The sequence below is a fragment of the Sapajus apella genome, unplaced genomic scaffold, assembly GCF_009761245.1.
Source record: "Sapajus apella isolate SASKATOON/1434 unplaced genomic scaffold, GSC_monkey_1.0 scaffold84, whole genome shotgun sequence".
Classification (NCBI taxonomy): Eukaryota; Metazoa; Chordata; class Mammalia; order Primates; family Cebidae; genus Sapajus; species Sapajus apella.
In genome coordinates this window covers 7,990,762-8,016,347 of record NW_022437024.1, presented here as the reverse complement: position 1 = coordinate 8,016,347, position 25,586 = coordinate 7,990,762, and the positions used below count along the sequence as shown (strand labels likewise).

Genomic DNA, 25,586 nt, shown 5'->3' with positions numbered 1-25,586 from the left:
TTTTCCAGCTCTGTGAAGAGGGTCATAGGTAACTTGATGGGGATAGCATTGAATGTATAAATTACTTTGGGCAGTATGGCCATTTTCACAATATTGATTCTTCCTAATCATAAGCATGGAATGTTTTTCCATCTTTTTGTCTTCTCTGATTTCCTTGAGCAGTGGTTTGTAATTATCCTTGAAGAGGTCCGTTACATCCTTTGTTAGTTGTATTCCCAGGTATTTTATTCTCTTTGTAGCAATTGTGAATGGCAGTTCATTCTTGATTTGGCTCTTTTTAAGTCTGTTATTGGTGTATAGGAATGCTTGTGATTTCTGCACACTGATTTTGTATCCTTTGACTTTGTTGAAGTTGCTTATCAGTTTAAGGAGATTGGGGGCTGAGACAATGGGGTCTTCTAAATACACTATCATGTCGTCTGCAAATAGAGACAATTTGACTTCCACCTCTTCTAATTGAATGCCCTTCATTTCTTTTTCTTGCCTGATTGCTCTGGCTAGAACTTCCAATACCATATTGAATAGGAGTGGCGAGAGAGGGCATCCTTGTCTAGTGCCAGATTTCAAAGGGAATGCTACCAGTTTTTGCCCATTCAATATGATATTGGCTGTGGGTTTGTCGTAAATAGCTTTTATTTTGAGATATGTTCCATTGATACCTAGTTTTGAGAGTTTTTAGCATAATGGGCTGTTGAATTTTGTCAAAGGCCTTCTCTGCATCTATTGAGATACAGTAATCATGTGGCTTTTGTCTTTGGTTCTGTTTATGTGGTGAATTACATTTATAGACTTGTGTATGTTGAACCAGCCTTGCATCCCTGGGATGAAAGCTACTTTATTTTGATGGATAAGCTTTTTGATGTGCTGTTGCAATCAGTTTGCCAGTATTTTATTGAAGATTTTTGCATCTATGTTCATCATGGATATTGGCCTGAAGTTTTCTTTTCTTGTTGAGTCTCTGCCGGGTTTTGGTATCAGGGTGATGTTGGTCTCATAAAATGATTTGGGAAGGATTCCCTCTTTTTGGATTCTTTGGAATTGTTTCAGAAGGAGTGGTATACCAGCTCTTCTTTGTATGTCTGGTAGAATTCAGCTGTGAACCCACCTGGACCTGCGCTTTTTTTGGTTGGTAGGCTATTAAATGCTGCCTCAACTTCAGCCCTTGTTATTGGTCTATTCAAGGTTCCAACTTCTTCCTGGTTTAGGCTTGGGAGGGTGCAAGTGTCTAGGAATTTATCCATTTCTTCCAGCTTTACTGGTTTATGTGCATAGAGTTGTTGGTAGTAATCTCTGATGGTAGTTTGTATTTCTTTGGAATTGGTGGTGATATCCCCTTTATCGTTTTTTATTGCATCTATTTGATTCTTCTATTAATCTGGCTAGTGGTCTATTTTATTGATGTTTTCAAAAAACCAGATCCTGGATTTATTAATTTTTTGGAGGGTTTTTTGTTTCTCTAACTCCTTCAGTTCTGCTCTTATTTCTTGTCCTTTGCTGGCTTTTGAGTTTTTTGGATCTTGTTCCTTTAGCTCATACAATTTTGATGATAGGGTGCCAATTTTAGATCTTTCATTGCTTCTAATGTGGGCATTTATTACTAGAAATTTTCCTCTAGACACTGCTTTAAATGTGTCCCAGAGATTCTGGTACGTTGTGTCTTCATTCTCATTAGTTTCAAAGAACATTTTTATTTCTGCCTTCATTTCATTGTTTACCCGGTTAACATTCAAGAGCCAGTTATTCAGTTTCCATCAAGTTGTGCAGTTCTGAGTTAGTTTCTTAATACTGAGTTCTAATTTGATTGCACTGTGGTCTGAGAGAATGTTTGTTATGATTTCCATTCTTTTGCATTTGCTGAGGAGTGATTTACTTCCAATTATGTGGTCAATTTTAGAGTAGGTGTGATGTGGTGCTGAGAAGAATGTACATTCTGTGGATTTGGGGTGGAGAGTTCTGTAAATGTCTATTAGGTTTGTTTGGTCCAGATCTGAGTTCAAGTCCTGAATATCCATGTTAATTTTCTGTCTCATTGATCTGTCTAATATTGACAGTGGAGTGTTAAATTCTCCCACTATTATTGGGTGGGAGTCTAAGTCTCTTTGTAGGTCATTAAGAGCTTGGTTTATGTATCTGTGTGCTCCTGTATTGGGTGTATGTATATTCAGAATCGTTAGCTCTTCCTGTTGCATTGATCCTTTACCATTATGTAATGCCCTTCTTTGTCTCTTTTGATCTTTGTTGGTTTAAAGTATATTTTATCCGAGACTAGGATTCCAACTCCTGCTTTTTTTTGCTTTCCATTTGCTTGGTAAATCTTCCTCCATCCCTTTATTTTGAGCCTATGTGTGCCCTTGCACATGAGATGGATTTCCTGGATTCAGCACACCGATGGGTTTGACTTTTTATCCAATTTGCCATTCTGTGTCTTTTGATTGGCGAATTAGGCCATTTACATTTAAGGTTAATATTCTTATGTGTGAATTTGATCCTGCCACTTTGATGCCAGCTGGTTGTTTTGCCTGTTAGTTGATGCAGTTTCTTCATTGTGTTGATGCTCTTTACCATTTGATATATTTTTGGAGTGTCTGATACTGGTTGTTCCTTTCTATGTTTAGTGCTTCTTTCAGGAGCTCTTTTAAGGCAGGCCTGGTGGTGATGAAATATCTGAGCAATTGCTTGTTCATAAGGATTTTATTTGTACTTCACTTATAAAGGTTTGTTTGGCTGGATATGAAATTCTAGGTTGAAAGTTCTTTTCTTTAAGGATGTTGAATATTGGCCCTCCACTCTCTTATGGCTTGTAAGGTTTCTGTAGAGAGATCCACTCTGAGTCTGATGGGCTTCACTTTGTGGGTAACCCGACCTTTCTCTCTGGCAGCCCTTAGCATTTTTTCCTTCAATTCAACCCTGGTGAATCTGAGGATTATGTGCCTTGAGGTTCCTCTTCTTGAGGAATATCTTTGTGGTATTCTCTGTATTTCCTGGACTTGAATATTGGCCTGCCTTGCTAGGTTGGGGAAATTCTCCTGGATAATATCCTGAAGAGTGTTTTCCAGCTTGGATTCTCTCTCTCTGTCACATTCAGGTACACCTATCAAATGTAGATTAGGTCTTTTCACATGATCCCATATTTCTTGGAGGCTTTGTTCATTTCTTTTTACTCTTTTTTTCTCTAAACTTGCCTTCTCATTTCATTGAGTTGATCTTCAATCTCTGATATCCTTTCTTCTGCTTGGTTAATTCGGCTATTGAAACTTTTGTATGCTTCATGAAGTTCTTGTGTTGTGTTTTTCAGCTCCATCAATTCATTTATATTCCTCTCTAAGCTGTTTATTCTTGTTAGCATGTCATCAAACCTTTTTTAAAGTTCTTAGTTTCTTTGCATTGGGTTAGAACATGTTCTTTTAGCTCAGAGAAGTTTGTTATTACGCACTTTCTGAAGCCTGTTTCTGTCAATTCATCAGACTCATTCTCCATCCATCCTTGTTTCCTTGCTGGTAAGGAGTTCTGATCCCTTGGAGAAGGAGAGGGGTACTGGTTTTGGGTGTTTCCATCCTTTTTGTGCTGGTTTCTTCCCATCTTAGTGGATTTATCTACCTGTGGTCTTTGTAGTTGGTGACTTTTGGATGGGGTCTGAGTGGATGTCCTTTTTGTTTGGAGTTATTTGTTTCTGTTTCTCAGTTTTCCTTCTAACCGTCAGGCCCCTCTGCCGTAAGACTGCTGGTCATGCCTTCCAGACCCTGCTTGCCTGGGGATCACCTGCAGTGACTGGAACCATAAGGGATGCTGCTCATTTCTTCTTCTGTTATCTTTGTCCCAGAAGGATACCTGCCAGATGTCAGCCTGAGCTCTCCTTTATGAGGTGTCTCTTTGGATATACAGGGGTCAGGGAGCTGTCTGAGGAGACAGTCTGTCCCTTATTGGAGCTCCAGTGCTGAGCTGTGAGCTCCATTGTTCCATTCAGAGCTGCTGGGCAGGTACATTTAAGTCTGCTGCAGCAGAACTTATAACTGCCTTTTTTTTCCCAGGTGCTCTGTCTTGGGAAGGTGGGGCTTTATTTATAAGTTCCTGACATGCTGCTGCCTTTTTTCAGTGATGCCCTGCCGACCGAGGAGGCAGCCTAGTCACAGTCTGCCAGCAGAGGTGTTGATGAGCTGCCATGGGCTCTGTCCAGCTGCTGTGTGAACTTCCTTGTGGTTTTGTTTATAGAGGTATAGTTAGAACTGCCTCTGTAATGTCAGACTGCCTGGGTAAAGGCAGACTGCCTGGGTAGTGGTGGACCGCCTCAGTAATGGCAGACACCCTTCCCCACCACAGAGAGAGTTGAATCAGATCACCTGGCTCCCTGTTTCTTCAGTTGAATGGGTGACTCTGTCTCCTGGGTTTTCCAGGTGCCAGTTAAAATGGCTGCCCAGATTTGTGTGAGATTTTGTGTGGAGACCCACTGTGCTGGCTGAAACAGCTGTGTCGGAGACTCATGGTACTTTTCCACCTAGGAATCTCCTTGTCTGTGGACAGTAAAAACTCGTTTGGAAATGCAGTGACCACTCAACCTGTGCGTTCTCACTGGGAACTGTACTCCAGAGCCGTTCCTATTCAGCCATCTTGGTTCTGGGATCCATTTAAATTTTTATTGTATTTTTAAGTCTTCTGTCCATTTTTAAATTCAACAAATTCTACCAAAATTTTCATCTTTGAGCTTTTCCTTTGGGTTGTTAAAATACTTTACATCATTTTTAAATATAATTCTCATGTGTTTTGTATTTTGTCAAGGATTTGATTTTTTTTCTTGTCCCTCTTAAATGTTCATTAGTTGGTATGTCACAATTTGTCTTGATGATGGCCAACAGGATGCATGAGCACTGTGGTTTTAGTAGATGTATATTCCACACCAACAGGAGAATGTGGAAACCTTCTGTCTTTCTGCTGTCCCTAGAGTCTCCTCCAGTCCCACACTCTCTTGACTTTTCTTAGAAAAAGGTCTCCTTTTATAATATTGCTTGTTTTCTAAGTATCTTACTCCAGAGTAGTCATGAGAGAAAATGTCCTGTCCTATCTCCTTGTGAAGTAATCCTTCTTCTAAAATTTAGAGCCCAAACCTAAGGAGTTCAAGTTCAGAAAGGGATTACAGGAAGAGAAGGTCACTTCATTAACATGTCTAGCCTGACTTGCCTAAACCACCTATAGCTTTCTCTCATAGGCAGCAAAGTGTCCATAATCAAATTTCCAAATTCACTTCTACATCAGCCTGATTCTGATATATGTATTCCAGTTTAGTCTTCTCTCAAAAAACCTATAGAAGGATCTTCCAATGTATCAGTCTCCTAGCTTTCTTTCCTCATTAGGAGAGACAAGGAGAATCTTGAGAGAATTAAGCTGATACTCAATGGAGTAGGAGAAGTTCATTGTGTTTCATCTTGAGTCAGCTCTGCTTTAACTGAATGACATATAAATGTATGATATTATTTTTAAGTCTTTACTTAAGTCATTAAGTAGTGTAACTTATTTAGCCTATCAAAATCAAATGAAAAGATAATGCTCCTTAAACTGAAGATATTTATATGATACACAGAAGGTCTCAAGATATAGGAAAAAAGCTGAGTTTGGGTTTCTCCTTCCCGATGTCACTTCCCCAAGAGAAACACAAAGTTATCCTAAGAAAACAACCTGGTTAGTTCTCTGGGCTGGAGACAAAATGTTGACCATTCTAATGTCCTGCAGTTTTCTTCCATTATGCCTCCTGCTTATTCTTTTTGGATTCACTCCTCTCTGTAGACCCAGCCTGCTGTTGTGTAATCCCTACTATTTTATTCCCCATGAGTCTTAGGAGATGACATTAGCCAACTATCTGGATTTAAGGTCCAAATCACCAAGCTGTTTTTTTGTTATGTGTTCTTTTAACAAAGTTTATTTGATCAAGAAAAAGGTTTTTATACTGGGCAGCATTCCAGACCAAAGATGGTTCAGAATACCCCAACCTCCAACTCTAGTGAGCTATTTATTTTTAAGCACAGATACATATATTTATTAAGTACTTCCAATAAGTGGTAACTTCTTGCACTTCACATATTAATTAGGAGATAGTGAACACCACTCTATTAATCAGTTTTTATACTGCTATAAAGAACTGCCCAAGGCTACATCATTTACAAGGAAAGAGGTTTAATGGACTCATAGTTCAGCATGGCTGGGGAGGCCTCGAGAAACTTACAATCATGGTAGAAGGCAAACAGGAAGCAAGGCAACTTCTTCACAAGGCGGCAGGAAGAAGAAGGGCCAAGCAAAGGGGGATGAGCCACTTATAAAACCATCAGATCTTATGAGAACTTAGTATCACAAGAAACCACCCTCATGATTAAATTACCTCCACCTGTTCTCTCCCTTGACACATGGGGATTACAATTCAGGATGAGATTTGGGAAGTCTAACCATATCAACCACTTTTTACAAGAATTGAGTAGATTTCTTTTTTCATTTGTTTGCTTTTATAATACTTATATAATTTTTTAAATAATTTCAACTTGAATTTTAGACTCAGGGGGTACATGTGCAGATTTGCTACATCAGTATGTTGGGTGATGTTGAGGTTTGGAGTACAAATGATCCCATCACCCAGGTAGTACCCAACAGTTTCTCAGCCCTTGCCCCCTTCTGCTCCCTCTAGCAGTCCCCAGTATCTATTATTCTCATCTTTATATCCATATGTAACCAAGGTTTTGCTCCCACTTATACATAAGGACATGCAGCATTTAGTTTCCTGTTTCTGTGTTAATTTGCTTAGGATGATGGCTTCCAGCTGTATCCATTGCTGCAAAGGACATGATTTTGGTGTTTTATGCCTGCATAATATTACATAGTGTGTGTGTATATATATATATATATATATAGTGTGTGTATATATATATATAGTGTGTGTGTGTATATATATATATATAGTGTGTATATATATATAGTGTGTATATATATATATAATGTACATATAGTGTGTGTATATATATAGTGTATATTATATAGTGCGTGTGTGTATATATATAGTATATATTATATAGTGTGTGTATATATATATAGTGTACATTATCCATTTTATCATTGATGAGCACCTAGGTTGATGCCATGTCTTTGCTACTGTGAATAGTGCTGCAATGAAATTATGAGTCTTTTTGGTCGAATGATTTATGTACTTTTGGATTATATCCAGTAATGGGATTGCTGAGTCAAATGGTAATTCTGTTTTAAGCTCTTTGGGAAATCTCCAAACTACTTTCCAGGTGGCTGAACTAATTTATATTCCCACCAACAGTGTTCACTGTTCCCTTTTCTCCACAGTCTCACCAGCATCTGTTAGTTTTTGACTTTTTAGTAATAGCCATTCTGACTAATGTGAGGTGACATCTCATTGTGATTTTCATTTGCATTTCTCTGACAGTTAGTGACATGGAACATTTTTCATATGTTTGTTGGCTGCTTGTATGTCTTCCTTTGCAAAGTGTCTGTTCATGTTCTTTGCCTGCTTTTTAAAGGGGTTATTTGTTTTTTGCTTGTTGAATGGTTTAAGTTCCTTACGGATTCTGAATATTAGATCTTTATCAGATGTATAGTTTGCAAATATGTTCTTGCATTCTGTGGCTTGTCCGGCAATTCTTATTTACTTCCCACACTAATTCATGGTAACCCCATTCATTCAGCTTACTCACTAACAAAGATCCCTCCAGCCTACCATCTTTTAAGATCTTTCTATTTGCTCTATGAACCAACCCATTTGAGCCAGTCTACTCAACCAGCAACTGCAATTCTAGCTGAAGCTAAGCCACATAATGATATTGGTGTTTACATTTCACTATCATCAGGAATGCACTACCTTGTGAATGTGAATCCCCAGGAAGTGACTGCAAAGGAATTTAGTAGCAAGGATCCTTGTCAGTTAATCTTTATTAATAGTAGATGTCTGCTGTAAGAGGTCTATATTTTACAAATTCATTTGCTCATACTCAGAACTTAGGGCTCTCTCTTTTTTTCCCTCAAACTGAAAAAGAGAGAGCTTGGCAGTACAACATCCACCTCTGGTAGCTGTCCACTTCAGAGATCAACTGTTGTGCAGTTCACACCCTAACAATATGTTCATTCCGCTCATTCTTTCAGTTCCCTGATGAGTTGTACACACCTAGCCCACCTGTGCCATCATTAAGAACAAAGACCTTTGCCATTATCTTTTCCAATTTTTTGTTTCATTTCAGACTCTGTCAAGAAGGCGTTTATTAAAGTTCTGACTATATTCCAAAAAAGTATAAACGTTTAGGTTTATGCTGCTAGGTGAAATAATTAAAGAAGGAAGTCTAATCAGGGACCTCCACCATGGTTTCCACAAAAGGCATTCATGAAGCTCCCCCAAATTTACCAAGTTGTTGGAATTCAGGGAAGTAATCATCGTCTTGGATCACAGAAAGTGTAAATTGGTTGACATAATTCTGAGATTTTCAGAAAGCTTTTGCCAAAATCCCAGCACAGAAACAAATCACTTGCTGCCAAACCATGAAAATAAAATATTAAATCATAAAAATATTCCACTCGAAATTAGCTTAGAGACATAACCTAGCTAAAAACCAAAAGGAAGAAATTAACATCTCTCCCAGGGTCAGAGTTGATACCGTTTAGAAAGATAACCAATACAAAATTACATCTGTATTTAATACAAAATGTTTTCCAAGTTTCTGGGAAACTAAGCTCAGTAACTCCAGCTGTCATTCATAAAGTAGTTATTGCTCATACAAATGGAATAATCCAAGTTAAAGGGGGAAAATGTATGTCCAATTATATTCTTCTCAGCATTATTTACATTATTTTTTATCTGAAACTATCCAAATGATCCAAAATTATGAAATTATTAATGATTAATTGTCAAGTGAAATGGCCAATGTCAGACAGTGGAATAATATTCTGCACTGGAAACTATTTTTGTAAGTCATTCACAATAGCATGAGGAAACAATTTTTATACCACTTCTAATCTTAAAAACCATGAGAGAAAGTTGAATAAGCTGTGTATATAAAATGATAATGACTTTGAAAAGAACTTTTTTTTACCATTCTTACATTGCTATTTATAAAAGAAATTTAAATGCCAGAAATAGTCAGGGCTAGGTATGGAAGCAGGTGACTATTTAACACAATGTTGAGTGAGATTATTTTTCCACTGCCCTAGAATTAACAAGCAGAACCCAAAATGGAGGACAAATTTATTAAGTACAGTGTCCTAAAGGAGTAAAAAATGGGGACAAACAGCATCTTGGGGTTGATTAAACAGCAGCTAAGCTGGTTCTCCTAACAGCTCCTACATCCACCACAACTGTAATTCAAATAAGCAGACAACAAAGAGAAAGAGAAATGAATGAAAGAGATGACCCAGATGATAAAGAAAAAAGGTAAATGTCCTATGTAACAAATCTGTACATCCTGCACATGTACCCCAGAACTTAAAAACAAAAAAAAGAATAAAGGTAAATGGGGGTTTCTTCATCCTGAAGCCAAGTGAGGCAGAATCTCCAGGGACTCACTCACCCAGAGGAAAGGAGGTCACTCCCCTACTCCCTGGCAGAGTGATTCTGAGGCTAGAGCACCCAAGAAGGTGCTCCTACCATTAGAATAAAATGATGGTCTTTGTGAGGGAGCATGATATGTGTTCAGGGGCATATATGAACTTGGACACTTTGGCCTGCTTCTGGACCACATATTTTCAAAGAAAGAAGCCATGCTAGAGCAGCTGTTCCTACAAGGCAAAAATGGACATGTCATAGTGTGTCTGAGATGATAATGGGCAGCAATGCCACACACAGTCCCCTCACACTCTCTAGGGGCATGAAGAACAGCAAAGAGGTTCCCAGGAGTCCATGTGAAAAAGCACAGAGGTGAAGACATGAGATCTAGAGCTGCCAGTCCCTCCACTAAGAATGAAGGCTGGCACCACAGCCCTGAAGAAGCCCAAAGATGGCCTACTCCTTTGAAGCCCAAGCACTCCCAAGGAAACAATATTCACTATCACCAGAAAACACCACATGAATGGAAGCCACCAGCAATGGGCAGACTAATCTCAGCCCATGCAAGACCAGGCTGCCTTCCCAACACCAAAGGCAGCCGGTTATATAATTCAAGAATGCAACTTTCAGCAAAACTCAGTGGCTCAGCCTGTAATCCCAGCACTTTGGGAGGCCGAGGCAGGAGGATCGCCTGAGGTCAGGAGTTCGAGACCAGCCTGATCAACGTGGAGAAACCCCCGTCTCTACTAAAAATACAAAATTAGCTGGGTGTGGTGGTGCATGCCTATAACTTCAGCTGCTCAGGAGGCTGAGGCAGGAGAATTGCCTCAACACGGGAGGCAGAGGTTGTGGTGAGCTGAGATCGGCCACTGCACTCTAGACTGGGCAACAAGAGTTGCAAAACTGTCAAAAAAAAAAAAAAAACCTAAATTCTCCTGTCTTTCCTTCCAGTTCGCTCAATATACCTTAGGACCCAACAAGAACCCCAAAAAAGGAAGGGGAGGAGGTGACCCAGTAGCAAACCATTCTCTTCTGATCGTGCCATCTTTTCTTCCAACTGAGAAAAGGAGAAAAGGAGTCTTTGAGGCCTAAGCTTGGCTAGTGCTGGGGAAAGGGAAGGAGCTATCCATGGAATTGGATATGACATCAATGCTTCACTCTGAGCCAGACATAGTGTTTAATTACTGAAAGTGACTGGAAAAATGGGATAAGTACAAGGCATTATTAGGCAATGTGAAGAGGAGACTCACTGTGGCACAGCAGAAGTAGTGAGTTCACAATGTTCAATAAACTAGTTATACATGTTTAATGCGCTTTCTACCACAATCATGGAAGGGATTTATATTTGTTTCTGTTTTGTTAGGTTTCAAACTCTATGGCTGATCACCTTTAATTTGGTCATATCAAATATTTTTGGGGATTCAGCATATAAATGATAAATTCTTAAGTCCCAGGCAAGACCCTTAATCTGCTCCTCTGTTAGGGCCTTATGTATTTTGTGAACATGTCTAATTTTCCCCCTTAAACTGTAACCTCTTTGAGTGCAAAGTCTGATGTATATTATTATCTCTAAAGGACCAATGTTGTGCTTTGCACACAGAGGGTTATCAATATTAATAGAAAAAATTATCTGTTTGCATATTTGCTATTTCAAAGTGAATATGAGAAAAAAAAAATTTGCTTACACTTTTGTTTAAGAGGGATCTGAGTGATGAGTCACTTAGTCCCAGAATTATAACCTATAGAAGGTCTTGCATCCTGGTAGACCAGCAGTTAACTGAAATTATTGTGTTAAATATTTACAATCCACTCCAACACATAAGGCTTCCAACTTACTCTACATTTAGAAAAATGCCTCCAAATTAGTTTTAATTGGGAAAACCTTGGCGTTTAAGACAATTATCTCTATTATCAACTTCTCAAAAATCTAATTCATCTAAAGCTGCAGCATGAAAATGTTAATCATCCTTAGTTATCCTTATGACTAATGATCAACATGAGAAAGTGCTCATTCTTATAAATTATCATTCTTATTGCATGTATCAAAGTTAAATCTAAAACTAGAGAAAATTAAGGTCAGTTTCCTCGTCTCTTAGGAGGAATGTAAATTATATTTACTTAAGTTGAACAAGAACAGTTGCCCAAACAAGTTGTACACACATAAACAGCCTGAAAGTCATCTGAACGTCACGTTATGTAATCTTACTTTCAAATTTCTGAATGGAAATTCTACAGGACATAAAAATTAAGGCCCAATGTTATTTTAGATGCATAAAGAATTATTTTATAATTCCATATTTTAACATAGGAAATTATCCAGTCTAGATTTTTTTTTTAAAAAAAAGTCTTTCCCAAACCAAAATCTACAAGGAAAAGTAACATATGCAGCATTAATTTTTTTTCTCATACTTATGTTTACTCCAAATTGCATTTTAAACATCAAATTTTGGGCCAAGTGTGGTGGCTCATGCTTGTAATCCCAGCACTTTGTGAGGCCAAGGCAGGAGGATCACTTGAGGGCAGGATTTCAAGACCAGTCTGGGTAACCTAGTGAGATCTTATGTCCAAAAAAAAATCTACAAAATTTGCTGGGAGTGGTGGTACATGCCTATAGCCTCTCTACTCAGGAGCCTAAGGCAGGAGGATTGCTTCAGCCCAGAGATCTGGGGCTTCAGTAAGCCAAGATTGTGCCACTGCATGCCAACCTGGGCGACAGAGCAAGATCCCATCTCAAAAAACAAACAAAAATCAATTTATTAATTATGTAAGTATCTCTTATGATTCCTTCCTAGAAACATACACGTAAAATATGTTACATGGTTGCAAATGTTATTATATATATAAAGAGACTTGACCTAAAGGAGCATATGAGTTAGTAGATATTTGTATCATTGTATATTTAGTGAAAATATCAAAAGTCTAAAATTTAAATTAGGAACTCAACTCATAATAGAAAAATTCAATTTTTGTACCCTATTTCTTTTTTAAAATCACTATATATTCAAAAAATCACTTAAGAAAGGATGAATTCAACTATTTTCAAGGATAAAAAAAGTTGAAAGGAGAAAATAACGTGAAAAATAAGTCAGCTGTTATACAACAGCAGCCTACACTAAAATTGAGTCATTCTACTTGAGTGTTTAAGAATTCTGATTAGAAGTAAGGCAAAATACCTGTCTTTTTCACTGTTGTTTGTTTGTTGTTGTGTTTATAAAAGAAGTGTTCAGTGAGTTGCCATGATTGGGCTTAATATTTTGCTCTAAGCTTTCTGGCAGCTAAGAAGGAGTGAAAATTTGAGAGACTGTTACCTTAACCTCACCAGTGGAATGATGACAGTACTTTCTTCAAAGAGACATTGCAAGAACACCCTGAGAAAATGTAGGTGAAGTGTTGGGCATTGTGCCTGATGCATGGGAGATGACTAAGGATGTGATCTAATATTACTCGATACAAGGAAAAGACAGGTGATGTTTCTCAAAGATGGCATGGTTAATGCTAGTACCAAATCCTAGGAGAAATTTCCTACATGGATCATGTAATAGGGACTTAAATGAGAGTCACTTCATTAAACTTGACTGCAGAAAAGTTTGAATTACAAAGATGGTTTCTTTTAGAGAACGCTCACTGCGTTAGTGCACACAGTGTCTTGCACATAACAGTCATGTTTTATTGATCTTTTTACAAAGTAATTCTCTTCAATAAATATTCCTGGGCATCAAAGCTTTCTCTTTTTCCTCCAGTCCGTTCTCAGCCTATAAATGTCCAATGAGCTATGGTCAATTTTCTCCTCCTTAACTCCTCCAACTACCTGTCAAGGGAAAAAAAAATCCTAAATTCCCAGTCTCTGCCACCTACCATAATAGAGCACATCAAGTGATCTGAAGCTGAGAAAGGGAGCACAGTAAATACAAATGACATCATTCCTATTGTCTTGCAAGTTGAAATACTATCTTTTCTCTCTAATAAAAAAGGAATGAGAATTTGAGTGAATCTCAACTTTCTGATGTTCCCCTTCCCTTTCACTATCTTTATAGCCAGGTTCAAACTTCCTACCCTGCTTTCTCCCTACACCCTTGCACCCACCACATTCAGGGTTTGTGCCCACCACCTCTCCACTGAAACTGTTCTTGCTTTGCAAGGTCTCACATGACTTCTAATTACCAAACATTATAGACACTTCAATTTCTGCATTTTTTACAAACCTCAATATATATATTTTGGACTATATTCTCTTTCTTGAAATTTTCTTTTCTTTTGATTTGTAGGACATCACAAATTCATGCTTGTCCTCTTCCTGGCAATTTTCTCTCTCTCTTCCTTTTCAGGTCCATATTCTTCATCTAACTCTTAAGTGTTGATGTTCTCAGGCATAGCATCACTGGTTCCTTCTTTCACTTTCACATTTTTTTCTTGGGAAATTCACCCCTATGCATTCTTCGGCTACCTCCCCCTGCCCAAAAAATCAATCCCTGGGCCATCAAATCTACAGCAGTAGGACATGGACTATCCTTAAGAGGTGTGCACTTAGATACAGCTGTGGACAAGAGGAGAGTAAAAATGACTAAATCCCAAAGGATATAGTCAGACATCACAGAGAACATGGGACTAGGGAATTACCAGAAAGCAAAGCCAGGAGATACCAGATAAACTAAATCCAGGACCTTTTCTAGTGCCAGAGAAGAGTGTCTTCATAATTTTCATAATTCCTGTCCTACAGATTTTGATAACTGCTATGGATAGTGACTCCTATGCATTTCTTATCTCCCAGAAGTTATTCTGCTCCTCCTGTACCACTGTATTTTTAGCACTTATGGGGCAGATGGAACATCTTTTAGTTTGTAGGTCACCAGACCACAAAGCGCTACATCTGGCCCTGATGGAGAACAAACCGGCATACCCAAAGGTCAAGGACTCTGAGTAGATGAGTAATTTTACAGTATTTGGCAGTTGCTTTCTTTATGGAGTGGCTGATGTTGTACTTGTGTGAACAGAAGTGTGTAAGGGTGCTGATGGATGTTTGGGAATGCACAACTTATCCTGCAATATCCATTTTCCCCTTTTTCAGTAGTGATCAAGCCTCCAATTTAGGGCACATGTCTTCCCAGAATGTAAACTACAGCTCCCACTTTTCCTTTCCAGCTAGCTTTAGCCATATGACTAAATGCGGGCCAATTGGATGGTAAGCTCAAGTGTTTATATAGCAGCTTCTTGAAATCTTTTTGATGAGATAGAGATACATGCCATTTGCTCTTCTTTCTCTCTTCCTTTAACCTGCTGTCTGGAACTTGGATGCCACCATCCATAAAAGGTAATAAGATATATTCTTTAAAAAATTGTCCTTAATGTTATAGGGCACCATACAGTCCTCAAGGGCCAATCCAGATTTTTATGCACAGCTAAAGCAAACTTCTATCTCATTTTAGTTTCTATGAATTGGAATGTTCTATAACTTAGGGTAAAACCTAATCCCAATTGACACAGGTATATGAAATCAAGACACTTTCTGGCTTGGGCAACTAACTACATGAATGGTGGTATCACTCACTAAGACAGGAGAGGGCAAGTTTGAGTGAAAGATTCAATTTTGTACATGCTGAGTATGGGGTATCCGTGAAAATCCAAGACACTACAAGGTCTAAAGTTGTAAATATAATCTAACATTCAGAGGAAATTTTTCAGAAGAGGAATTTAGGCAAGAACAAAAAAATATGAGAATCCATAACATCCAAACTTACATAAAATCTCAAGAATGGATAATTTTATCCGAGGAAACTACAGAGTAGATGGGCATCCATAATACAAACTTGAAAACATTATTTCAAGCCTATATATCTCTGTCATTTCTCATATTCTGGCTTTCACTCTTGTGTTGAGTCGGTATACGCAGTATTTGAACTGAGCTAATCTATCAGATCTGACCCTGCCTCTCAGGAATAACCAGTGAAAAACACTGCTCTAATTAAGTCAGAGGAAAGTTCACAGGCTTGTCCAAATCTTATTCATACTATTTATAGTCCAAGAAACAGAGCTAGATTAGGGTAAAATAGGCTTTTCTGATTCATTCAGTAACTAAAAAAATAAAAAATATATAAAATGTCAGGATAGAAAGGGCCCTTGGGTCCTTCCAAACCCACACACCACCAAAAATGTTACCACTACATAAGGATTATGTATCATAAATACAATTTATTTAATAAGAATCCTAAATGAATGGATACAAGGGCTATTCCTAAAACACTGAAAGAATTTTTTTAAAAACTATTTCAGGAAATAATTTAGTAAATGCAAAAGTGTTATTTCAAGTACTTCTCATGTAGTCTCAAGATAAATCTTCTCCATCTCTGATATTTATAAAAACAAACTCACAGATGATATTCTGACACCAGCAAGGAGGTTTAGTTTAAACATTAAGAACCACCTTTGACTGCAAGGTCATTCAAACATTGCTAAAGTTTACTGAAGGAGTTTATGGAATCTCCCTCAGCGGTTTTTAAGAATCAGACATTCATTTATAGGAATTAGTTTAAGATAACTTGAATGTACTCCTTTGGCAGCAAAGAGTTGAACCACAAGATTGTTGGTCTACGGCACTATTTCCTGGCAGGAAATTGAAGGTGGGAAAAGAAAATAACAGTGAGTTTGAAGTTTAGGGTTTTATTATTTAAATCATTTCCTCATATTTAATGAGCTCCAAGTTTCACCATTTATGGCATTTAAATATATTCAAGACCCTGGGATATTTCTCATGCCCTTGCCAAATGGTATTACTTAATTTCTGACTAATTTATACTCAGGATTTATCTGAAGCAAGCATAATGTCTTGGTTCTGGCTCCAACTTTATAACTTCCAGTCAAGAAAGAGAACCACAAGACTGAACCACCACAGTGAACTAACCTCTATTGTTCAAGGACATCTTGGCTGGCCCAGACACTCTGATACTTGAAACTAGTATTTGAAGTCATACGGAGGAGCCACCTCTGTGGTTTGGAAGCAGTTCAATTTCCAATGAAACAAATCTATGCAGTCAACTTTTGATGAGTGGATTAATGAGGTGGAGAAAGGTAATGACTGAATCCCAAATCATAGATAAATCAAAACTGCAATTAAGCATGGTTAACCCACGCCCAAGTCATCACCTTAATGCTCTAATAATGAAATAATATATATAAAACAGTAAAGGGAAACTGACTCAAAGACTCAAAATGCAACCTTGGAAGTCAAGGCTATCAAGTGCAAAGTTTACAGAAGAGTGCCGTACTATGTTCTACATCCTTATTTTTTTCTCTGAAGAAAAACTGGAATACAGAATTTCTCTCCAAAGCGGTTCAGGAGAAAAAGTCACTTTAAGTCTCCAACAACATTGTGATTTAGCAACAAAGTATTTGTTGAGCAAATTATTATACGACTGAAATAAACACTCACGGATGACTGCTACAAATGACACCATTTTAAGATTCATAAAATGCCTGGTAAGTGAAATATTTATCTCAGCGTTCCTCTTCTAAAAACAGGGGACTACTTCCACTCAGTAACTCCAGCCCGAGACCACAGGAAGTAAAATGAACAATGCTCCTTTGAGCAGGGATGACGAGGCTGCTGCCACAGGCATTTATAACCGATGATTAAAACATATGGGCATTGTGGCCAAAGTATCATGATCCTCAAAGGTTTCCATCTAGAACATCGGCAAACAAAATGTAACTTCATAGATGGAAAGAGACTAACACTAGATGGTCTTTTTTTATATATAAAGTAGGGATATGAGGAATGAGTGCATGGGGCTGGCTTATCTGAGACCCAGCAAGCAGTTGATAACCTGGGGTCCGCATGTAAAAGCCTGTGATCAAATTCCCAGATCTTCCATTTTCTGTGTGTGTACCTTTGAGCAAGTCCTTTATTCTCCCTAAGGCTTAGTTTTCTCATTAAAAAGAATAAAGAGAAGGAGGAAGAGGGAGGAAAAAGTCTGTATGATACTCACCGTAATAGACTGTTGGGTTATATGTAACCCTAAGGAAGCACTGGTGAAGCCTAATATTTTCTGAGAAACCACCATGCTCCATTGCTATCTCATAATTAGTAGGTAGAAAGAGACTAACACCAGACAGTCTTCTTTTATAAAGAAGGGAATTCTTAATGGATTGTTGAAAGGATAAAAAGATCAATTACATGAAAGTTCTTTGCAAAGTACAGAATTATGCAGAAAATAAGAAATTACCATGTTTATTATTTCATTGTTGTTACTTGAGTAATTATCAATTTGATGTCCTCTTAAGTACCACCCAGCTCTCTCCCAAAATTCACATGGAAGTTGGAATCATAAAACACTTTCTAATGTAGAATGAAGACAACAACACTTAAAAGACAAAGAGAGCTACAGACAGATGGTCCTGACTACTGATAGTTGGACTGTAAGTGGGTTTGCCAGGTGTAACCCCATTGTAAGTCAAGGAGCATTTGTATTCACAATCCATAGCTCACATGTATACAGGGTGTGCTAAGCACAAGCCCAGAACACATAACACTGTTTATAATATATATATTATCTCATACTTAATCTATAATTAGTCCGACAAGTTGTGTAAAAAGGTGAAGTATTTTTATAATAACTAGATGCATAGTGGTTATATCAAATAATTTGTCTAACAACTGCCTGAAATATTTTTGGATGGCAGTCAATTCTCTTCCTGTCATACTCTATACAGTAATTATCACCTTCCCTGAGATTACCAAAACCAAAGCCTCATCTAAAAACTCATTTAATACTAAAATGTATTGTAAAAATAAGATTTATTGTGCACCTATCATGGGCGAGGCAATTTACACATAACTCTGTGGATAGATGCACTAGTGAAGCCTCATGCTTTCTGAGAAATCACCATGCTCCAGGGGCTGTAATAAGTAATTTACATATGCTACCTCATAATTCTGACAGCAGTAATAAAAAAATACCTATTTTTTCAGATGAGAAACGTAAGCCTCAGTAAGATTAAGGCTTATGTAAATTTTAGAAACCCAAAGGATTATAAATCTTTCTATTATAAAGACACATGCACACATGTTTATTGCAGCACTGTTCACAATAACAAAGACTTGGAACCAACCCAAACGCCCATCAATGATAGAGTGGATAAAGAAAATGTGGCACATATACACCATGGAATACTATGCAGCCATAAAAAAATAAGTTCATATCCTTTGCAGGGACATGGTGAAGCTGGAAACTATCATTCTCAGCAAACTGACACAAGAACAGAAAACCAAACATAGCATGTTCACACTCATAAGTAGGTGTTGAACAATGAGAACACATGGGCACAGGGAGGAGAACATCACACACTGGGGTCTGTTGGGGGGTGGGGGAGGCGCTAGGGGAGGGACAGCATGGACTGGGGAGATTGGGGAGGATAACATTAGGAGAAATACCTAATGTAGGTGACGGGGTGACGGATGCAGCAAACCACCATGGCATGTGTATAAATATGTAATAATCCTGCATGATCTGCACATGTACCCCAGAACTTAAAGTATAATAACATTAAAAAGAAAAAGACTTACCCAAATTCATACAACAGGTTGCAAATTTGAGATTTCAGCAAACCAACTTTCTCATTCCAAACTTGTTTAAGTATTAACCAGTTAATTTGTATGGAAGAAATAAGATTCACAGAAACATTCCTATATCATACAATTCTTTATTAAAAAAAAAAACATCAATAGCAGCCTGAATCTTTCTCAAAACTCAAATAACAATGGATAAAATTAAAATATGGCAATAGTATTAAAAGAAAGTTAACACACTTGACTCCACCTTTTACATTTCTTTCACCTACATTTTCCTTGGGCTTGGAATTGTGGATCATTTCTTAGGTTTGTAAAAGGTAGATGCCTATTCTTTCTAGGCTATTTTGAAAGCCAAGAAATGATGGGAATTTGACAAGTGAAAACTTCATGAGTTAAAGAATTCTCAAAACACTTAGATCTGTAATAATGCTATTGGCATCCAATCAATCAAAAGTTATTTATTATGTAACTATATTGTCTGACTCAGCCAAATGTTACCTTCACAGGAGACTAGGTACTCTGCTTTATCATTTTATTGCATCCTGTCCTTTTCTTTTGTGGCTGTTTGATGTCTTTCTGCTTCATGATATCACAAGGTAGTCTAAATAAGCATAGTAACTACATTTTTCTTACTGCCTTTTCTATTCCCAGGCTTTTCCAGAAGTTTTCTCACACACACACACACACACACACACACACGTGCACGTGCACACCCAGACACAGCATTTGCTAAACATCTGCTGCACGAGTGAATGAACTAAAGTGTTTAGCAGTTGGCCATACAATCCATGGTAGAGTACATTGATTAGTGTTTCCTAGATGTACACTGATATAATTAAGATATTTGTCCCCTCCAAATCTCATACTGAAATTTGATCCCCAGTGTTGGAGGAGGGGCATAGTGGGAGGTGTCTGAGTCATGGGGGTGGATCCCTCATGAATGGCTTGGTGCTGTTCTTAGGAGACTGAGTGACTTCTCTGTTAGTTCCCATCAGATTTGGTTGTTAATACAAGTTTGGAACCTCTCTCCCCTCTCTCTCTTGCCTCCTCCCTCACCAGGTAATGCATTGGCCCCATTTCACCTTCTGCTGTGAGTGGAAGCTTCCTGAGGTCCTTACCAGAAGCAATGCTAGAGCCATGCTTCTTGTATAGCATGCAGAACCATGAACCAAATAAACCTGTTTTCTTTATAAATTTCACCAGTGTCAGTTATTACTTCATAGCAACACAAAATGAACTAAAACAGATACAAACTGAGAGAATTTTGAGGATAAACAAAAGACCATCTGGCTTCAATATTTTAAAAATAACATTAATGTACATTTTTTCCTTATCAGAATGTTTCCTGTAATTTTTCTGACTATAAGATTAAAGCCAAACTCTCCAAACTGATCTCATCCAAAAGTAAGAGAATAATCTGCCATCACACCTACATCAGGCCATTTCTGCTCATTTCCAGGGCCGTATTCACTTTCAAAGATAAGATCCTCCTTTGCATTCTCGGAATTTTTTTCAAGTTTATTTCTCAAGAACCAACCATACCTGCCTGACTTTATCTCTCGCTAGTTGCTAACTATTAATATGCCAAATGCAATTCACCTACAAACTGGTAAAAAGTAACCATGCTGGGAAGAGAATGTGAAAACTATATAACATAAAAAATAAGAAAGATTAGTTGTAAGAATAAACATTTGTTAGGCTAAAATTTTCAGAGAGCTCTAGGAAAAAAAAAAAAAAAAATTTAAACATTTCCCCCCCCCCCCCCCCCCCACGGGTTATTAACAGTATTTGAATTTTTTTTAATTTTAACTTTGTAAAAGTGAGGTTTTTTTTAAAAAAACTAGGCTCATTTTTAAGTCTAGAATCTCAGCAAATGGTGTGGTATGTATATACAGAAATCAACAATTCTATTTCCAAAATGCTCTTTTTCTATAATGTCACCTGTGTTGACCTTTATATAAGACTATCTTCTCTTAAATTACTCAGAGTTGGCAGCTTCCTTTGCACACTAAGACCCCTCTCCTGAAATCATCATGTCTTTTTCCTGTATTTCCTTCCATAAATGAATCTTGATAGTAATAACTCATTCAGGAGTTTTCATATAATGAACTTTACTGCCTCTGTTTAAAATGACAACACACATTCCTTTCCTGCATGGATGGACTAACCAATGATCTATATGACACATAGTTTTTATCAACTCCAGATATAAAAACGAATTGGCCCTTTGTGTGATCTTTGGCCCATGACTCTGAAAAGTTTTCTCAACGTATTTTGGTAAGACACACTCAACTACAAATATCAACCAGTGTTCTCCTTTCTTTAGAATTTTCTTCTGACATTTTTCGGCTTCTTTTTCCATTGTGCAACGGCATCTTTCCTTTTGAATGGATATTGGTAAATCATATTACAAAGATGAAAATGCAAACTTCAAAGATTTGTCAAGATACCAATTTCCAAGTTTAAATTTCTTCTCTTTATTAGTGAGGTTAAACAATATTATATACCCATATACCCAATATACTTTCTATTTTTAATAGAATGTACTTTTATTTAATTTTTGCTTTTACACTGTTCCTATGAAAATATACCACCTATGTAAAAGGTGGAATATACATTTCAGGGAGAAATAATAAAATGATTGCCCTCGTACTTGCCCCCCCCACCTTAAAAAATAGAGCCTTCCTGGTAATTATAGGTTCCCTGAGGGCCCCTCCTGGTTGCAGCTCTATCCCTGCCTCCTCCCCTAGTCACTGCTTCCCAACTGCTATTGTGAATTGAATGTCAATTATTCCCTTGCTTTCTTTGTAGGTTTTCCACATACATATAAATGCACAAAATGAGTTTTGAGTCTTTAGAACTTCCTATAAGGGGTATCATACTATAACCATTCTTCTGCAATTTGTTTTACTGCAAATGTTTTGAGACTCAAGCACATTCATATATCTAGCCAAGTTCATTAATTTGTACTGCTGTATGATATTCCAACGTATGCATAGACTGCAATTTGTTCAAGTTTTTCAGACCTGCCAATTCCACAAGAGTTAGCATTTCCCAATTATAAATGAGTTTCAACATCTTTTCAGATGCTTATGATCCATTAGCATTTCCTCTTCTACAAAATTCCTAGTAATTTGTTTGCCAGGCTTTCTTTTTTTAAAATCTTTCTCATCTTTTTATTGATTACTTCCTATATCTACTATTATCTATTGTTATATTAATTCATTTTTTGCTTCCTTTCAATGGATAACAATTCTTAACTTTAGTGTGATTGGATTTGTAAATCTTTTTTAATGGTTTATACATTTAGTGTCTTGCTGAAGAAACCTCCCATACCTTGGGATCATAATGATATTCTCCTACACTAGAGCTCCTAAAATTTTTATAGTTTTGCCTTTCACACTTAAGTCTTTAATCTACTAGGTATTATTTGTGTCTGACATGATGTAGGGATCTAATTATTTTTTATATTATTAAACATTTAGCCCCCCACAATTTATAGAAAAGTTCATCCTTTCCCATTGATCTGCAATGGCACCACATCATATATTGAGGGTACATATAAGCACTGGTCCCTCTCCATTTCTAACTTCTCTGTTCTGTTCCCATGCGAATAGCATATTGCATCAACACCATGCTGTTATAATTCCTATAACTTCATAAGTATGAGAATTTTAACTGCTCCACATTAATAATGTCTTGAAACCTGGTAAGACAAATTCATATCTTACTAATTTTCTTCATTAGTGATCTATGATTGGTCCTTTGTTCTTATAAATGAGTTTTAGAAGCATTTCAAAAAATGTTTTGAGACATTTATTGAACTTGCATTACATTTATAGGTAAGGGTATATGAGCTTGACATCATTACAGTATTGAATTGTGCTCTTTGTACATGATTTTTCTCTTCATGTGTTTGAGTAGTTTTAATATCTTTAAAGAAAGTTAATAATTTTCTTTCATACGAAGCTTGAACATTTTTTGCTAGACTTATTCCTAGGAACTTATCTTTTGCTATTATTAATGGCAAAAATATAAAACTGTTGTCATTTAGAAATACAATTGGCTTAGAAAAAGAAATAAAGGGTATTCAATTTGGAAAAGAGGAATTCAATTTGTCTCTATTTGCAGACGATATGATTGTATATTTAGAAGACCCCACCATCTCAGCCCAAAATCCCCTTAAGTGGATAAGCAACTTCAGCAAAGTCTCAGGATACAAAATCAATGTGCAAAAATCACAAGCATTCCTATACACCAATAACAGACAAACAGACAAATCATGAGTGAACTCCTATTCACAATTGCTACAAAGAGAATAAAATACCTAGGAATACAACTAACAAGGGATGTGAAGGACCTCTTCAAGGAGAACTACAAACCACTGTTCAAGGAAATAAAAGAGGACAAAAATAGATGGAAAAACATTCCATGCTCATGGTTAGGAAGAATTAATACCATGAAAATGGCCAGATTAACCAAAGTAATTTATAGATTCAATGCTATCCCCATCAAGCTACCACTGACTTTCTTCACAAACTGAAAAAAGCCACCTTAAACTTCGTATGGAAAGAAAAAAGAGCCCGCATAGCCAAGACAATCCTAAGCAAAAAAAAACAAAGTGTGAGGCATCATGCTACCTGACTTCAAACTATACTACAAGGCTACAGTAATCAAAACAGCACAGTACTCGTACCAAAACAGAGATATAGACCAATGGAACAGAACAGAGGCCTCAGAAATAACACCACACATCTACAACCATCTGATCTTTTACAAACCTGATGAAAACAAGCAATGGAGGAAAGGATTCCCTATTTAATAAATGGTGGTGGGAAAACTGGCTAGCCATATGCAGAAAGCTGAAACTGGATCCCTTCCTTACACCTTAGACAAAAATTAACTCCAGAAGGATTAAAGATTTAACCTTAAGACTTAACACCATAAAAATCCTAGAAGAAAATCTAGGCAAAACCATTCAGGACATAGGCATGGGCAAGAACTTAATGACTAAAACACCAAAAGCAATGGCAGCAAAAGCCAAAATTGACAAATGGGATCTAATTAAACTTAAGAGCTTCTGCACAGCAAAAGAAACTATCATTAGTGTGAACAGGCAACCAACAGTATGGTAAAAAAATGCTTGCAATCTATCCATCTGACAAAGGGCTAATATCCAGAATCTACAGGGAGCTTAAATTTATAAGGAAAAAAAAAAAACCCATCATCAAAAAGTGGGCAAAGGATATGAAGAGACACTTTTCAAAAGAAGACATGTATGTAGCCAACAAACATAAGAAAAAAACTCATCACTACTCATTAGAGAAATGCAAATCAAAACCACAATGAGATACCATTTCACATCAGTTAGAATGGCGATCCTTAAAAAATCAGAAAACAACAGATGTGAAAAGGATGTGGAGAAACAGAAATGCTTTTACACTGTTGGTGGGAGTGTAAATTAATTCAACCATTGTGGAAGACAATGTGGCAATTCCTCAAGGATCTAGAAATAGAAATACCATTTGACCCAGCAATCCCATTACTAGGTATCCAAAGGATTATAAATCATTCTATTATAACGACACATGCACATGTATGTTTATTGTGGCACTGTTCACAATAGTGAAGACTTGAAAGCAACCCAAATGCCCATCAATGATAGACCAGATAAAGAAAATGTGGTACATATATACCATGGAATACTATGCAGCCATAAAAAAAAGATGAGTTCATGTCCTTTGCAGGGACATGGATGAAGCTGGAAACCATCATTCTCAGCAAACTGACACAAGAACAGAAAACCAAACACCGCATGTTCTCACTCATAAGTGGATGTTGAACAATGAGAACACATGGGCACATGGAGGGGAACATCACACACTGGGGCCTGTCAGAGGGTGGGGACATCAAGGAGTGGGAGGCTAGGGGAGGGATAGCATTAAGAGAAATACCTAATGTAGATGACGGGGTGATGGATGCAACAAACCACCATGGCATGTGTATACTTATGTAACAAACCTGCATATTCTGCACATGTACCCCAGAACTTAAAGTATAATAAAATACAATTGGCTTTTTAAAATGACATTTCCACTGAAGTATATAATATACACACAGAAAAATACACAAATCATAACTGTATGGCACCATAAATTATCACAAAGTAAATTTGTCCAGGTGACCACCACTCCCATCAAAACAGGATGATAATAGTACCCAAGAAACCCCCAATGTCAAAACCACTATCCACTTCCTTTCCAAAGATAACCACTTTCTATCACTAATTTTTGTAGCTATTATTTTTGCTGGGTTCTCAAGGTTATATAAGTAGAATTATATATTCTATATTATTTTATGTATCTACTTTCTCTCAATCATGTTTATGAGATTCATCCATGTTACTGCATGTAGCTATAGTTCATTCATTTTCATTTCTTACAGTATTGCTTTGTATGATCGTGTGAATACAACATAATTGATTTATTCATTTCC

The 25,586-nt window shown here is 37.2% G+C and overlaps 1 long non-coding RNA gene across 1 annotated transcript; it reads right to left on the bottom strand.

Moving 5' to 3' along the window:
• Positions 1–6,507: 6,507 nt before the first annotated feature.
• On the bottom strand, positions 6,508–24,391 carry LOC116533880. Its single transcript, XR_004261491.1, has 3 exons — positions 24,381–24,391; positions 14,191–14,195; positions 6,508–6,776 (listed from the first exon to the last, which is right to left on the bottom strand). It is a non-coding gene; the product is annotated as an uncharacterized LOC116533880 (long non-coding RNA).
• Positions 24,392–25,586: the final 1,195 nt, after the last annotated feature.